This window comes from Pseudorasbora parva, chromosome 2, assembly GCF_024679245.1.
Source record: "Pseudorasbora parva isolate DD20220531a chromosome 2, ASM2467924v1, whole genome shotgun sequence".
Taxonomy (NCBI): domain Eukaryota; kingdom Metazoa; phylum Chordata; class Actinopteri; order Cypriniformes; family Gobionidae; genus Pseudorasbora; species Pseudorasbora parva.
The window spans coordinates 25277977-25295850 of NC_090173.1; positions in this window are offsets into that span (position 1 = coordinate 25277977).

Here is a 17874-nt window from a genome sequence, read left to right on the forward strand (position 1 = left end):
GTCATTGCCAAGGCAACTGTGTACAGCCCTTTGTGACATCACAACAGAGTCTAGCATGAGGGGAATACTGTTGCCGTGGTTTCTGGAGGCTCTAAGAAGAAGTCCATCAATTTGAACAAACTCAAAAATACATTTGAACATGTACGCACACACACACACAAACAGAGGTCATGCATCCAACCCTGATTGACAGATGAGTTAGAATTAGTCGTGTTTGAGATTAAACACTTATTTGACATGTTCTGTAATAGTGAATGCACACAAGCACGTTCACTTACTGCCTCATGCCTCATGCCTCAGACACACACACACACACACACACACACACACACACACACACACACACAGAAACATGTGGCGTGATGAGCTTCTGACAGCAGCAGGTAGCTGAGGCTGCCAGCAACAGTCATGACCAGCCGAGCCCTACAGCTCAGGCTGCAGTGTAAGAGGATTAGTCGGGGTGTGTGTGTGTGTTTGTGTCTGACAGCTAGTCATCATGTGCTCTCTGAATATTCAAAGATACATTCTTCCCTTCCCTAACCACTGTTTTGACTGGAATGTGAAATTGCTCATTTGCTCGGCAGAACAGGAATGATGAACTAAAAAGAAGCATGCAAAGGCACACAGTCTTAAAATAATTCACAAGTGTGTTTCTAAGGAGTAGCCATCAACATTATGGGTATCAAAAGTCTCCATGAGGATAGTAGCTAAATCAGAAATCAACAACCAATGTTTCCCCTGTGAGAAAATCCACTTAACTAAACATACATAATTATTACTGACAATATAAAAATACAGATGGATCTGCATTAAGGTTAAAGGCTATATACAATTCCTTTAGTTCAGTATAAAACAGTAGAAGTCAAAGGAGAGACCATAATATGAGACAAAAACAGCGTGTGTGTGTGTGTGTTGTGTGTGTGTGTGTGTGTGTGTGTGTGTGTGTGTGTGTGTGTGTGTGTGTGTGTGTGTGTGTGTGTGTGTGTGTGTGTGTGTGTGTGTGTGTGTTTGGTTGGCAGATCTTGTTGAATGGCAAAATGCCCTTCATCTGCGAGTAACCAGATGAACAGACAACAGGGGTGAATTAGCATTCGCATTAGTATTCCAGCCTTAAAAAGCACTATTCCAATTGAGAGTTCACAGGTGTGACGAAAGGCGAAACAAACAGAGCTAAATATGAAATCCTCTGTAACATGGAGATGTTTCTGTTCAACTGCCGTGCTCTGATTGTCAATGCATGCATTTGTTTTCTTGTAAAACTAGTTACAAAAATGCCTACAAATTGATTGGCTGATTAAAACATATTATTATTGTCCCAAATATCCTACCTCACTGATATAGAGGGTATGCATTGAAGTCACTGTCCTGCCGGAAAACACCCCTCAGCTGAAGTGAGTGGCAGAAAAGCTGCTGCTTGACTGGATTTAATATGGGAAACAGCAACGTGAGTTAAATTGAACAACAATCAGTTTAAACTAAAGGTTGGACTCTATAGTGTTCCTTACAACTTACCAGAGATACTGTGATCCATGGATATTGACGTGCAGCTAGGAATCGTGTTTCCTGACATTTGTAGGCTGTGCCTGATTTTGACACCGGGGAAATAGATACATAAAGCAAATTTGCATGAATGCTTAAAATACAATATAGGTAAATCACTTATATCAATGAATGTTTATTTAATAATTGTTTAATTGATGAGTTGTCAATATAATATAAAATATGATTTTACCCCAAAATTCAGGATATTGACAAAATGAAAACTGCAAATCCACCTTGCCTGGAGTCCAGTTGTTTCTGTGAACTGCAGCGACCAATTTGCTTCTATTTTCCGTACAGCTTCGTGCAGTCTGTAAAAATATAACTCAGATTTCATGTGTGTGTATTTCAGGTGTACAGTCAATGTCAAAGCTCTTTCCTGTTTAAGATGTGTGTTGTGTATTTTTCGATGCATTCACGCTGAACCAATGCTGCCGCTTTTGGTGCCTTCACGTGCTATCGGAAGTATCGTAAATACGAGTTTCTGAGGTAAAAATTGCACATGAACGCCCTCTGATGTCGTGTTTACCACTGGGAACGGGAAGTTCGGAAATAATTTTGATACCCACGTTCCCGAGATGGGCGTGGCATAACCGTTAAAAATGGCGGATGGGAGAGAATTTCTCGGAATTTCTGCTGTGGCAGGTGTTTTATTCGGGGTTTTTTTTCCTGCAATAGTTTAATCGTCTTGTCTTGTCATTAAATTAGTACATATTTACATAAATTAATAATAATTTGAAGCAGTATTTTAAACACGTCGAAAATCGTATGTAGTTGACCATCATTCCAGAATAGTGAGCAAGCTGATCTAGATAGTGTGGTAAAAATAGCTATACAATAGGATCATGTATGTATGGAGCCCCTTACATGACATGTAAGAAAAAAAGGTAAATAGTGTGCACGATTTACTATTTCATTCCTTCGATTTATAAATCGTACGCACGTTGTACTAATTTGTTCCCTCGATTTATAAATTGTGCACACAATTTAGTAAATCGAGGGACGAATTAGTAAAACGTCCGCACGATTTATAAATCAAGGGAACGAAATAGTAAAATGTGCACACGATTTATAAATCGAGGGAACGAAATAGTAAAATGTGCACACAATTTATAAATCGAGGGAACGAAATAGTAAATTGTGCGCACGATTTAGCCTACTAGTTTTTAACTGTATGTCATGTGCGGGGTCCGTATGTATGGCTGAAAACTATTGCCATTTTAATCTTTAAGCAGCCTTATCTTGTCTACATTATGCCTTTATTGTGAATGTGACTATAAACAATATGCTTTTGTGTGGAATTATCTTAAATATAAGTTTACTTGGCAAAAATGGCACATGAATGCCCTCCCATTTCAAAATTTTAATAGGATGAGCTCAGTAGGCTAATCACGACTTCGGAAGTGGGAATTATCAAATAGCACATTCCGATAGCACATGAAGGCGGCATAAGTCTTTCCGGTCTACTGACATTTGTTATGACAATATTCGAACCGCTTTTATACTCATTATATATTCCATTAACTCTATAGCTAGTAATATATCCTTCAACAGCAATGCCATTGAAATATCCAGAGCTATATGCAAAAACGGAAGTTCACACACAAAATAAAAATAAAAATGGCTGCACAGTTGTTTCTCTGTCGCATAAGGTCTATTGTGTTATATTACAAATTACACTATATGCCAGTATCTATGCAAGGCAACTTAGCCTAGTTAAGACAAGCCCGGACTTGTAGTGTTGGTGGTGTTTATCGAAGAGAGTAATGAATCATAAACTGCATGATTATGTTCTGGAGTTCCTTATGTTAGTTCCTGTAAGTGATTGATTACATAGTGACTCATTTAATTTATATTGTATCTTTGCATGGAAACAGCTCATATATCGTTTATGCTATTGAATTATTGTGTTACTAATAGCTATTTAAAATATATTCAACCAGTTTTTCTACTTGTTAGGCCTCACAATTGTCATCTCATATACCGTTTATGAAGCTACTTAATTGTTCTCTATTTAATTGTAGACTTCAAATATCAACATGCATACAGAATAGACTTGAACTGGACAGGAATCTCTCCCTCGTTTCTCTAGAAGAAACACACCTATCCATATCTACTTCTTGTAATCAGCCCAGCCTCAAACAATTATTATTGCACTCAGATTAAAATAATCATCAATCGATTAGTTCATTTCTGTGTGACCAATATCACACAGAAATAAATGCTGTGGTTTATCGATATGGCTATGATTCAGTCATAAATCCCCTACTTATATATAGACCAACAGCACGATTGTGCTCCAACACAACAGTTAATAAACAAGACATTAATTTTGAATAACTGACATTTTTAGATATGCTCAGTTAGTTTGTATATTTGTGCTCCACCATGCATCTCTGAGTGACACACAGTAGTAGTGTTCCTAAGTGAATCAGAGTGATTAAATGGAATGGCTGAGGGAATGATTCAATGACTCGCTCGCTTACGATGGTCACTTGTTTCCTTCCTGAATGAATCAGTATTTTTGGAAAAATATACTGAGGGAGTGAATGAATACATGACGCGTTCATTAGCCCCTTTAGCACAGCAATACCGGTAAATTACCAGAATGGCCGGTAAATAGACAAATATGTTGTTCACACAAGCAACGGCATTCTGTACGGCATTTTTACTGGTAGGAAAACACTCACACGTCAGATAAAACCGGTAAATTCTGTGCTGTCAATCAGCTGTGCTTTTGAATGGAAAAGAAGGCTCTGTGCTGATGAATGAAAGCGCATCTTGAGCGCAACACGTTGAAAAAGCTGCGAGACATGAAACAGCCCCTTACGAAAGGAAAATATATTTACCAATATATTTTCTTGAAATATATGTTAATATATGGAATAATATATTGATGGTATTATAAAATATATTATATATTCATGCAATATATACAAATGATTGCCGCTTTCAATATATTGCAATATATTGGAAAATATAAATATTAAATCCCATATATGTGAATATATTGCATGATATTTTCAAATATATTGCATGATATTTTCAAATATATTGCGATATATTTTTGTTTTATAAGGGGCGGTCAAAGACTTAAAGGGGGGGTGAAATGCTGTTTCATGCATACTGATCTTTTTACACTGTTAAAGACTTGGAATCCCATACTAAACATAGACAAAGTTTCAAAAGTTAAGGTGGACGTTTGATGGGAGTATTTCTTTGTCAAAAATACTACTTCCGGTTAGTCATAAGTTTCGGCAAGTTTTTTGAGATCATGCGTCCCCATTGACGTTAGTGGGGGCGGAATTTCCTTGTATGGGCCTTACGGACAATTTTACCGGAAGCGCGTGAGAGAGAGCGAGGGAGAGAGCGAAAGCAACAGCCTACGCCCATCAAAGCGCTGGCTTGTAGGATGCTGGACAGGTGACAATTACACATAGCACATAATGTCACCAAAAAAGTGCGTTTTTGGTTGCCAGACCAAGACAGTCCTGCACAGATTCTCCAAAACCCCGCGTTAAGGCAACAGTGGATGTAATTTGCTTTTCCGGATCAGCAACTGAGTTGCGCGAATGTTTATATCTGTTCGCTGCATTTCGGTGCCGACTGTTTCATAAACAAGGCCCAGCTCGACGCCGCATTTTCCCAATCGCCTAATGCTGAAGGATGGAGCAGTCCCAACGTTAGAAGGGTGAGTGAGACTGCTTCAAATGTCTGTGTTTTTTTTAGTCCGCTTACTGTCTACACAAACCACGCGTAAACACACAAACACACGTGCACAACTGCACTTCCCACATGTACACCTTCAAAGACAAAAATACGACGATATAATTCAAGTATAAATATGTAAATAACACAAGCCGCTAAGCATATTATATAGTTAGTGTATAACTTGTAACTTACCACATACAGACGTCCTGCTCTAGTCGTTTTTGCTGCTGCTCCTGTTCAACTGCAGCCTCTGGGTCTGATTCCGGATCATAGATGTATGGCTGTATCTGATTAAAAGCCATATTTTTATTTTGAATAAAGTTTTTTTCCCGCTGTTAGGGATGACGGACTCGACTCAACACACAGCGCGCTGCTGCACACGTCATTATTTAGCTCCGCTCACACGACACGCCCCCACCCGCTCGGCTTTTTTCGGAAAGACTCGGAACAGCGCATCTTTCTTATATAATTATTAAAAAATAAAGACTTTTCGGAGATATGCAGGATGCAATGCTACTCTATAGGTACTCAAGATTGACATGACACTGACTGAAACTGAGTGTTTCACCCCCCCTTTAAAACCTTACTGTAAACAGCACAGAGTATTCACACCATACGTCTTAATGATTGCCCCAAAGCACTTTTATGTCACCACGTTCTGATTTCATACTTATGGGTAATCATCATTCTGGTCCTGTTCACACACGTCTCCTACTATGTCTCCTACTGGCGTGACGATGTAGCTAAAAATCTAGTAATGAATTAACTAATTTTATAAATTGTGTAACATTTTAAATAACAACTGACAGGTAACAATCTACAAAAATAGGCTTTAAACTTTGTAACGGGGTTTGTATATGGGAAGGAAGGAGTCGGGAACTGGTGAATGTTCAACAAAGACTTTAATTAAATAATAAACAAAACGAAAAGTAAAGTAAACCGCGGGCAGCCCCTCATGGACTTCTGCCCGCACACACATAATAAAACAAACAAAACTCAACGTAAAGTCCAGGCCTGGTCCTCTCTCGTCCTTGACTGGTGTCGCTCGTCCTTATATACCTCTGAGCTCCCTCATGAGAGGACTCAAGAGCGGTGTGACTCGCAGGTGACACTCTTTTGCAATCACGTCCGGTTCTCGCTTGCTCCTCCCATGTCTCTGACTCGTTCACCTCACCACATACCCCCATCACGCCTCGCAGGCTGGGGGGTACACCTGAGACCCCAATCTCCGCTTCTGTGGTGTGGACAGACGAGACGAGAGAAGCGGGAGACGGAGACCGAGCGTCAGAACGAGAGAGTGGAGAAAGGAAAAAATTAAATAAAAACCTGTTCCGGTTACCGGACACACTGCCGCTCGGTCCTCACCAGCCGAGAGGCTCTTCCTCGCGGTGCCAAGCGATGGTTCTGGACGGCCAGATCCTCCTCCGCCCCCTGGTGGCCGGCGGTGGCTCCTCTGCTTGAGGGAGCCGGCAGCGAGCTCTTTGTTCCCTGCTCCTCCCCATTACAGCGGACGGCAGCAGGCTCCAGCCCACGGTGAACGCCGGCAACTCCTCCGCTCCCTCCACGACAGCCGCCACCCCACCTCGACCCAGGGGCACGGCAGTGACCTCTCCGTCCCACCGGTCTTCACCGGTCGGTTTCACCGGTGAAACCAATCATTTCAATAGAAATCCATGCGATCTTGAATTCTGCTTAAGGATAAAAGATGTCCTCATAATGGGTTCAAATTGGTCAAATGGTTTTGGGACATTGGCCAAAAGAAACGGTTTGTTTTGGTTTGTTTGAAAGTGACTTCTGTGTGAGCTGTGCTCCAAACATTTCTACAATAGATAATGAACCTTTTTGAAATGTCGCTAATGTGTAGTTGGAGAATTGCTAGCATTGACATGTAAGGTTCGGTGTACTGTATAAAAACAGCCTAAAGTGGCTTGCTTTTCTTTGGTAGTTTATTTTGAAGGTCAAGCTGGTATTTTACTGGTATCCAGCTGGTCAGTCTTGGTCACCAGCTGCTACCACCCCCCTTCACCCTCTTTAAAACCAGCAAAACAGACAAGCTATAACCATGCACTGTAGGCTGATCTAATCTGTTCAGAAGAGTTTGTGATTTTGTGACTGATGTTGTTCAGTCTGTTTGTGCTTTGGTTGATTGACACATAAACACAGATCTTGTGGAACACTCACTGGTCAGATTGAGCTTCATTGACACTGAGTGGTTAAGCACACTCTGCTCTCTGCATGTGTCCACAAATTTACAACACACTTGACTTAGTAAGCAAATATTGATGAAATGCTTGCTTTGGTGTTGCCAAGGAAACTTTGTGTGTGTGTGTGTGTGTGTGTGTGTGTGTGTGTGTGTGTGTGTGTGTGTGTGTGTGTGTGTGTGTGTGTGTGTGTGTGTGTGTGTGAGCCTGTGTGTGTGTGTGTGTGCCTTGACATTGGAGTTCAGAAGCTGAATAATGGATGCGAATGTTGATGTAATTTCCAGACGTATTTTGCTGCTTCTCCTTTTTAAATATGCAAAGGTTTATTGGCGATGCCCAGGCAAGAGGCCAAACTGGGTGTGGAAAGTGACAAAACAGGAGAAAAAGAGACACAAGAAAGGGAGAGAGATAAAAATAAGGTCTTTGAAGAGTGGCATGCACACTTGACATGCATAAACACTGTCAACATGCGCAAACATTCTCAAGCAAATATTTAGACGTCCTCTCCCTCTCAGCCGTGGCGCTGATTGGTTCACGCTCTCTTTATCTCTGTGGTGCGAGCAGTTAAAGGTGAAGGCTCTGTGAGATTTTTCTGCTCTGTCACCAGTCTGTCTGACTCCTGAGACCGGTCAGAAGTGAGTCAAGGGTTAAAATGTTCTGTTTGATCTTGTCAGATGAAAGCATGAAGGTTTTATAATACTTGGGGGAACTATCTGTTAGCATTCCCATTCATTTCAATGGCAGCGACTCGACTAGAGAAAATATGCCATCTTTGCTCATAGTGGCTCAGTTCTAAAAGCAGTTTTTTTTTAGCCAGTCAGCTATAAAAGCTATGTGACTTGTTGCTCAGAGAAGATAATGTTGTGTTCATGCTGAATGGCAAATGCTTTAGAATAAAAATAAAAATAAGTAATAAGCTTTAATCAATGGCATGACAATGCTTACATAATATAATTAAATACTTACTATAGAAAGATGTTTTTTGCCTACTAGTGTTAGTGTTCATAACTACTAAACTAACAACTAGCCAATGATGACTAGACAAACCTTCACCCTTGATGAAGCACAGATCTTTTCTTCCATATTGTGATGTATAGAGATAAAAAAAGGGGGGAACAATGTAGGGCGGTGACTTCTATTCATCAGCTGTTGATTGGATAGAGACAGATCTGAATGCAAGCTTGCGGCTGGTTGTAAAAAAAGGGGTGGGTTTACCTGTACAACATAATTGGAGAAGTCCAGCCTATGTATAATACACTGGAAAAAATGTAGAGTGACATCAAGGGGGTAATCTAGCGCTCGGAAAGCGTTCCACCCCTAGGGGCGGCCATTGCTAACCAAGCCATCACCTGTTAGCATCCCATTGACTCCCATTCATTTTTGAGTCACTTTGACAGTGAATAACTTTACATCTGAGACGTTTAAAGACTCCATTTGTCCATTGTTTATTTCTAAAGAAACACGACAATGCATAAAAGGCTCCATTACCTTGTATCTTACACTATCGCCCCATAGAAGCTGTTTTTGTAAAAATAGGCTAACTATTGCGTCATAACCAACGCGACTCTGTCGCACAGTTGAGAAATTACCGTATAGACCTGAGGAGACGCTCGCAGGCAATCTTTTACTGTCTATGGGACAGTCGGGGGGACGTGGAGACATAAAGTCTGATAAAGTCAAGGGGGAAGAATGGGGAGAAGCCCATAGTGAGCCAAAAGCAACGGGAGAAAATATTTAAACAACGTGATTCAGCTTTCACTTTCCACAACTACTAGAAGACCTACAGCTGTCAGACAGGAGGCTCACGTCACATCTACGTCGTCAAGCTCAGTCTGAGCCTGCGCAGTTCGCTCAGCCATCAGGAAGTGAGTGCTCCTATACTGACATCACTTAATGCCGTAGAAGTCAGTGGGATCGCTCGGTCCATTTCTTTTACTGTCTATGAGTGACATTTACTTAAAAAAAGCTAGGCAACTTTTTCCACACAGAAAGTGCTTGTAATCTTTACTCAGGCTAAAGTAATATTTACTTACTAGAATCACTTATTTTTTAAGTAAAATACACAAGTAAATTGCACTCGCAATACTCATCTATAGATTGTAACTTTCATTCAGATTACCATTGCATCCAATTACAAAGCCCAAGTGAACATTGCTGTTATTTGAAGTCTGTCATTTAACCGCAAGATCGAGTTATGACATTTAGATTAAACATTATAACCAAATTGTAAAAATCATATGCACGGTAAATCATTCACTATAAGATCGATAACAATAAATCTTTATTTATATATATATATATATATATATATATATATATATATATATATATATATATATATATATATATATATATATATATATATATATATATATATATATATATATATATATATATATATATATATATATATATATATAAATTGATGAGTTGGCTACTCTTTTAAAAGTGCTCTTTTAATCGAAAACCTTCCTATGGTCTCTTTTTCCCTCTATACTTTCTCTGGTAAAGGAGGCAGAAGAGAGGCAAGACAACACATTAAAGCAAAATTGACTGCACACATTGTAGACTGTATAATTATTAGGGGTTTGATGCTAATGTTAGTACTAATTAACATTTTGTATTTAATTGCTGCTATCATTTGCTTTTGCTGACATGCTAGGAATTGTTCACCCGGTAGTTAAAATCATAATTTACTCAAGTTGTTCCTAACCCGAATGAATTTCTTCTGTGGCGCACAAAAGAAGAATTTTAGCACAATGTCAAGGGTGCTTTTTTTCTGATCAAGGTAAAGGTGAAAGTAAAGCTTTCGAGCTCCAAATATTATTAAAGTGTTCCTATAGCTCCTCTAGTATAGCCATGGTAAGTCATTTTGGGTGAAATCATTTGTGCATGAGAGTGAGATATAGTGCATAGTGCTCCACCCATTTTGGCTTTCGCCCAATCAGGTTCCAACTGCTAGGTGATTGATGCATCAGGAGTGCAGACGCAGTCCCTTATCGGCTGACACCTGCTGCTTTACAATATGTCGTCCTGTTCCTCTGAGAGCATAAGAAAAACAACATTCATTCACACATCAAACCTTTCTCTCATTTTATGTTCACTCTATGCGGTTTTCTCACCTCTTATTTTCTGTCTGCACACACACACACACACTTGCCCGTATCTTATAGTGTGGCAAAACACTAGGGAAATTAAAGCAAATCAGTCAGCCTTCACACCTATGCTTGAACACAACCTAAATCATCACTCATATCACTGTCTTTCTAAACACACGCTTACGTTCTCCTTCAAACCTGCAAACACGATCAGATTTACCGAGCGAGCGCAAGCCTCTAATTCAATCACTCTGCCTCATTTCAGTTTGCTTTAGATTACACCCTTGAGACAAACAGAAGGAGACATACATTGTGCAGTATGGTGCGGCAGGGCTTCAGGGTCGAGTTGACAAGCACAACTGCAGTCAGTGGGCTGCAGATGCTATAATACAAATGTACATTTATCTGCCTTGGGACAAGAAAAAAAATTCTAACAGTGTGAGAAAAGCTGAACAGTTATTTTTGTCCCCCCACCCCCCAGTCTTTGCTGATACACAGGAGAAGATGTGTTCAGTGAAATGCAGTGGTCTGGTAAGGCAACTTATGTTGACAGAGCATCTAATATAACTTTGCTCTTAACTCATACACTTTCACTTATAACATTTTTCACTTATCAGACACACAAAATAACAAAAGGCAATATTTATATAAATATGGAAAACCGCAGCCAAGGTACCCAGCCAAACCTTGAACCCTTGGTTCAAACATTATACGACAAAGCAACATATATATACACTCACCTACAGGGTTATTAATTTCAATTTCAATTTCTCATTAATGCAGTTATCTAAATCAACCATTCACATGGCAGTTGCTTCAATGCATTTAGGGGTGTGGTGCTGGTCAAGACAATCTCCTGAACTCCAAACTGAATGTCAGAATGGGAAAGAAAGGAGATTTAAGCAATTTTGAACGTGGCATGGTTGTTGGTGCCAGACGGGCCGGTCTGAGTATTTCACAATCTGCTCAGTTACTGGGATTTTCACAAACAACCATTTCTAGGGTTTTATAAAGAATGGTGTGAAAAGGGAAAAACATCCAGTATGCGGCAGTACTATGGGCGGAAATGCCTTGTTGATGCTAGAGGTCAGAGGAGAATGGGCCGACTGATTTAAGCTGATAGAAGAGCAACTTTGACTGAAATAACCACTCGTTACAACCGAGGTGTGCAGCAAAGCATTTGTGAAGCCACAACACGCACAACCTTGAGGCAGATGGGCTACAACAGCAGAAGACCCCACCGGGAAGACTGGAAAAATTTTGCCTGGTCTAAAGAGTCTCGGTTTCTGTTGAGACATTCAGATGGTAGAGTCAGAATTTGGCATGAACATAATAAGAGCATGCCTTGTTACCACTGTACAGGCTGGTGGTGGTGGTGGTGTAATGGTGTGGGGGATGTTTTCTTGGCACACTTTAGGCCCCTTAGTGCCAAATGTGCATGGTTTATATGCCGCTGCCTACCTGAGCATTGTTTCTGACCATGTCCATTCCTTTATGAGCACCATGTACCCATCCTCTGATGGCTACTTCCAGCAGGATAATGCACCATGTCACAAAGCTCAAATCATTTCAAATTGGTTTCTTGATCATGACAATGAGTTCACTGTACTAAAATGGCCCCACAGTCACCAGATCTCAACCCAATAGAGCATCTTTGGGATGTGGTGAAACGGGAGCTTTGTGCCCTGGATGTGCATCCCACAAATCTCCATCAACTGCAAGATGCTTTTCTATCAATATGGGCCAACATTTCTAAAGAATGCTTTGAGCACCTTGTTGAATCAATGCCACGTAGAATTAAGGCGGTTCTGAAGGTGAAAGGGGTCAGACACAGTATTAGTATGGTGTTCCTAATAATCCTTTAGGTGAGTGTATATTTCATGGTGGAGCAGCTTTTTCATGCTATTTTACAAAATGTTCTCTAATCCAACCTGTTACATTTGTGAATTAAGGTAAAGAAATTAACATTTAACTTCTACTTAGGCCAACAGCAAGAAGGAAGAGGCTCACAAAATGATGGGAAGACCTGCACCCCCACCACTGACAGAAGAATAGGAGATAGGAGGGGAAAAAAGAACAATTGCTTTTGTATTTAGCAAATAAAGATGACCAAATAAAGAGTGAATCATTTGTGTTTATTTAACACCTGTGGTGTATGGCATATATTTCAGACCCTTCCTTCTGGTATTCTTCCATTCCATATAGTAATCTTTCATTGTTCAGAAGGCATAATGATGGGAATATGTGTATCAATGCATTCAACCACATTCAAAAAAGGAAATTCTAATTATTAAGTTACTTCCAGAGGTTCCAACGTCATTTAACCTGATTTCTACTGACCTGCAACCCTGTGCAACTCCTCTTTGAGGCTCTCTTTTTTATTTTTCTTGTTTCCAATCCAAATATATACAAATTAGTAGAGTTTTTGCTTTTGTTTGGGAGAGAAACAAGAAACAAGATTTCAGTTAGAAGTAAGATTATTTTTCTTACTACATTGGCGATAATTTTGCTTGGTTTAAGCAAAAACTCACTTTATTTTGATTTTTTGATTTTCAACAAAACACGATTTTGTTTTTAGATATTTAGACTAGAATCAAGACTAAGTAAGAAGAGTATTTTTTGCAATGGACACACATTCAGAAAGAGCTCATGTGAGAGTAAGGCAAACTTTCCTTACCTGGCCTTACTAATATGCTCTGCATCCCTGATATTATATAAAAAAATCATTAAAACATAGTACCGCTCATATAAATATGCATGTGGATACAGCAAGCAAAAAAATTCTCATCTGACATGAATGTAACACCCCACAAATTACTGCAGCCTCCTCTTCTGCAGGATGCTAGTTTTATCCTTTTGACAATATCCTCTTGATTAAAAAATATATTCAGAGTAAATGAATGTACCTGCATTGCAAAAAAACAAAAAACAAATTGTCATTTCCAGTCAAAATATCTCAAGATTGTTAAATCAATGTGCATTTCCACATAACAATGGCATGTTCCTGGGGACAAAAGAAAAAAGCTAATTGAAATGAATTTTTCTTATTTTGCAAATGATATGCCAATAGGATAAGAAAAAAATACTCAGTATTAAAAGCATTTGTGCAGCATCAATGACTGAATGAATTAAGTATTTAAAAATCGCTAGCACTTTGAAAAGGGGGAGGCGACCGAATTAAGGTAAACATTTATATTAATATTAAGGATGATTAATAGTATTATTGAAGTTATACAGTGCTGAAAGACACAAAGACCCAATCGAGCTCTATTTACACTCATAACCCCTCAGCTGGGCTGTTGTTCGCCACTTCTCTTGATGAATTCTATACACTTGTGTTCAACTGTTGTCTCTCCTCATCTTCTCTTTCTCTCATTCACCGCATTCATTGTCCAACTCTTTGTGGATGTGTTTGGTGCATTGTATGTATGTAATCATATCTATACAGACTGCTAATGAGCTTATTGGAGCACCAACAACACAAGCGTACCCTAGAACACACACACACACACACGCCTCAGGGGTCGCCACAGGGTAGAGTGAAATTAACATAATCTGTCCTATTCACGCTGACACTCTCCTCTTTGTTTGCAGTAAATGAACTCTAACCCCTGACAACATCACATACCCAGTCCTATTTCACAAAAATAGGGGGGAAAGCAGCAATGAGATGTGATTCAAGTGATAGACTGTAGTAATATCAGCCAGACCAACTAAATCATTGCTATTTTGTTAAATTAAGAGTGTCAGTTTATTTGTTCGCCTTCTTCACCAAAGGGTCAAGGTTTGGCTGGTTAGTGTAGCCCTTGCTGGTAGATGTCATACTTTACTTACTTAATGAAGACAGATTATGCTATTTTACATGATCAACTTTCTGTAATGTATAATGTTGCTGTTTAAGCATGAAAAATATCTGAAAAGTTACAAAGCGCAAAGTCACTCCAAAGGGTTATTCTGTAGCCTATATAATATCGCACTGTTTCTGGTGTCCCTGAAATGGTGGTCTGGAATGAACACGTGACAAAATTCCTTATTGGAAAAATTCCCGCCAAAAATGTATGCAAAAATGGGCATTAGTATTGTGTTAAAACCAAGTGGCAACATCCCCCAGTTTCTCTTGAAGCCAGTATGAAAGTGACTTAAATAGCAGTTCCTCAACTGGCCACTAGGGACAGGCTCCAGAAGGGAGCAGAATCTCATTGAGCCCCATGTTAAAATTCACAACTTTAACGCAAAAAAAACGTTTACAGCCTGGTACAAATTGTGGTTTTGGTCTACACAGCTGATTTTGCCCTTCATGACAACTGTGAGGGGGGTGAATTTTATGTATAACTCATTCATATACCAGGGCTCTCAAGTCTCACGCATTGGGCGTGAGACACACGCATTTCAACCCGTTCACACGCTCACACGCCACACCATGTATTTCTCACGCAGAGAAATCGCCAGGGTAACACACACTAAAGTTGCGCGCTATTAGAGGAGTCAAGCGAGTTCCCTGACGGCCCTGCCACGCACCAGTTAATCTAATAAAAATAGAGACCGAACAGCCAATCATAAAATAGATTTGCTGTATCTGGGTAAGATATAGATATTCCCTCCACCCAAGAACGTTTACGTTCTGATTCCAACGTCAACTTCTGTGATTCACGCCACGGCCTTGCTCATTGAATCAAATGCTCGCTGAAGTACCGTTAGTTGGCAAATAGAAGCAACGATGACAGACGCAGAGACACAAAGATAACGGTGTCAAGTTAAGTTTCTGACAGCACTTTTGGAAGGGTTTTTTTTTGTTTTTATCTCACTTTCATTAATTAATTTATTAAAAGTAACTCCATTTTGTAAGATCATTTTCGTCTAGTAATTCCAAACATCACGAGGCAGACGACATTCATCAAATACTGTCGAGTTATTAACACGCTCCACAGCACCACCCAGTGGATTTAGTTAAAACTGCGAGATTTAGAGGGATTTATAATGGATTCACTGCATTTAGGCCAGCTAAGCAATAGCCTATAGTAAAATTTCTATTTTATTTTTATTTTTCGAATATTAATTACAAATCGAATATATTCGTGCTCACCCCTATTTTTGGAAGTTGAAGTGTAGCGATATAAAATTTGCAATGCAATATGCAAAATGGCAATGCATTTCAGTATTTAAATTTACATTTTCCATACCATGTGTGCAACATTTGGAACAAAATGATAATTCAAATTGAATAATATAATTTACATTTGCTATTTCCTACACTAGTTTTAACATATAATTTAAACATAAATTGTATATTGTAATACTTTATATAAGTTGCAAAATTAAAATTACACACACACACTAATTAAGTGCATTTTTTTTTATTTGTACGAATTTGTACTTTTTCATATCAGACCCCCGTACCCAGCCAAACCCCGTTGCTGCCGCCACGGCCAAAATCTCACTCTGAACTCAGTTCAAAACTTGAGAGCCCTGATATACATTATATAAAGCCTTAAAGTTCTGCAAAATTAAGGGCATGGGTAGGCTACTTTGAGTGACAGGTAGATTGTCCTTTGTCTGCTGTCTGTTAGTTATCAAGTCACCTCAGCTCAGCCCACGTCCTGCCTCCTAGCCCATTTTTTGTTATCCGTTAGTGTCACGAGGCAACGCACGGCCAACTCATTTCTACTTTACGCTTCAAAACTGCCCTTCAGAATATTATGGGTACATCACGGACACTATTTCCATATTTTTTATTAAAGGTTGAAACTCGCGGTTATGTGTAAGGGAGATGACATTTCCTAAACACGCTTAAAGTGGTTGACCAGTCGCACTGGGCAAGTCGACCAATCAGAGCACATTGGGGTTTTTTCAGAAGAAGGGGATTGATGGAGGCCGGAACTTGACAGTGTATCTGACAGACTGGGGGGAAAAGAGCTGCAATAATGTAAAATATGTGAAAATAGTGTTTTTTGAACATTCAAGCATGAAGATCTATTCTAATAGACCCCAAAAAACAAAATCAAGACTTTGTATTTGGCATAATATTGCCTCTTTAAGGTTACAGGTTTAGGTGCGACCTATGAAATGAAAGCCCTCTTATTGACGGCAATACTGTGTCCTTGAGCAAAGGACTGCTAATATTAATTCTGCACTCTTGGTATGTATGATGCTCCGGATTGAATAGAATGATACAGAATAAAGGAAGCTCAGCGCTTTTTCTGGAAAACTACACAGTGCTGAAACAGACAGTTCTGTTTGATTGGTTTCGAGATTTGGGAATACACACACACACACACACACACACACAAAGGAAGACAAATCTGAAATTAACTGTCACTCAGGTGAAATTACGTATCTTACTGTCAACACAAATCAGATGTTTACTGAGGCATCTAAATTAAAAAAACAATATTTTTTGTTTTGTTTTTGAAGGAAGTCTCTTAATTACCAAGGCTTCAGAAATTAGTCTATGATGATGATTTGCTGTTCAAGAAACATTTCTTATCGATGTTTTAACAGTTGTGCTGTTTTTTCAGGATTATTTGATGAATGGAATATTCAAAAGAGCAGCATTTACAAGATTTTAGAAGATATTTTGCAACATTTTAAATCTTTTTTTTTTGTTGTTGATCAATTTAATACACCATTGTTTGAATAAAACTTAAAATCTTACTGACTCCAAACACACTCTCAATGTACACTATATTGCCAGACGTACTGAGGCATCCCTCCAAATCATTGAATTCAGGCATTTCAATCACTTCCATGGCCACAGGTGTATAAAATCAAGCACATAGGCATGCAGACACTTCAACAAATATTTTTTTAAAGACTAACCCTAACCCATCACCAAGTGAAATGCAAAAAAAATGGGTGGTGTAAAGCACGCTGCCACTGGACTCTAGAGCAGTGAAGATGTGTTCTCTGGAGTGACCAATCACACTTTAGCATCTGGCAATCTGATGGATGAGTCTGTGTTTGGTGGTTGCTAGGCGAACTTGCCTAACTGCATTGTGCCAATGGTATGGGGTTGGACTTGACCCCTTAGTTCCAGCGAAAGGAAGTCTTAATGCGTCAGCATAGACATTTTGGACAATTTCATGCTCCCAACTTTGTGGGAATAGTCTGGGGATGGCTCCTTTCTGATCCAACATGACCCAAGGTCCATAAAGACATGGATGAGCGAGTTTGGTGTGGAGGAACATGCCTGCATGCCTGACCTCAACGCGATAGAACACCTTTGGGATGAATTCGAGCAGAGGCTGTCAGTCAGGTCTTCTCGTCCAACATCAGTGCCTGACCTCACAAATGTGCTTCTAGAAGAATGGTCAAAAATATATATAAAA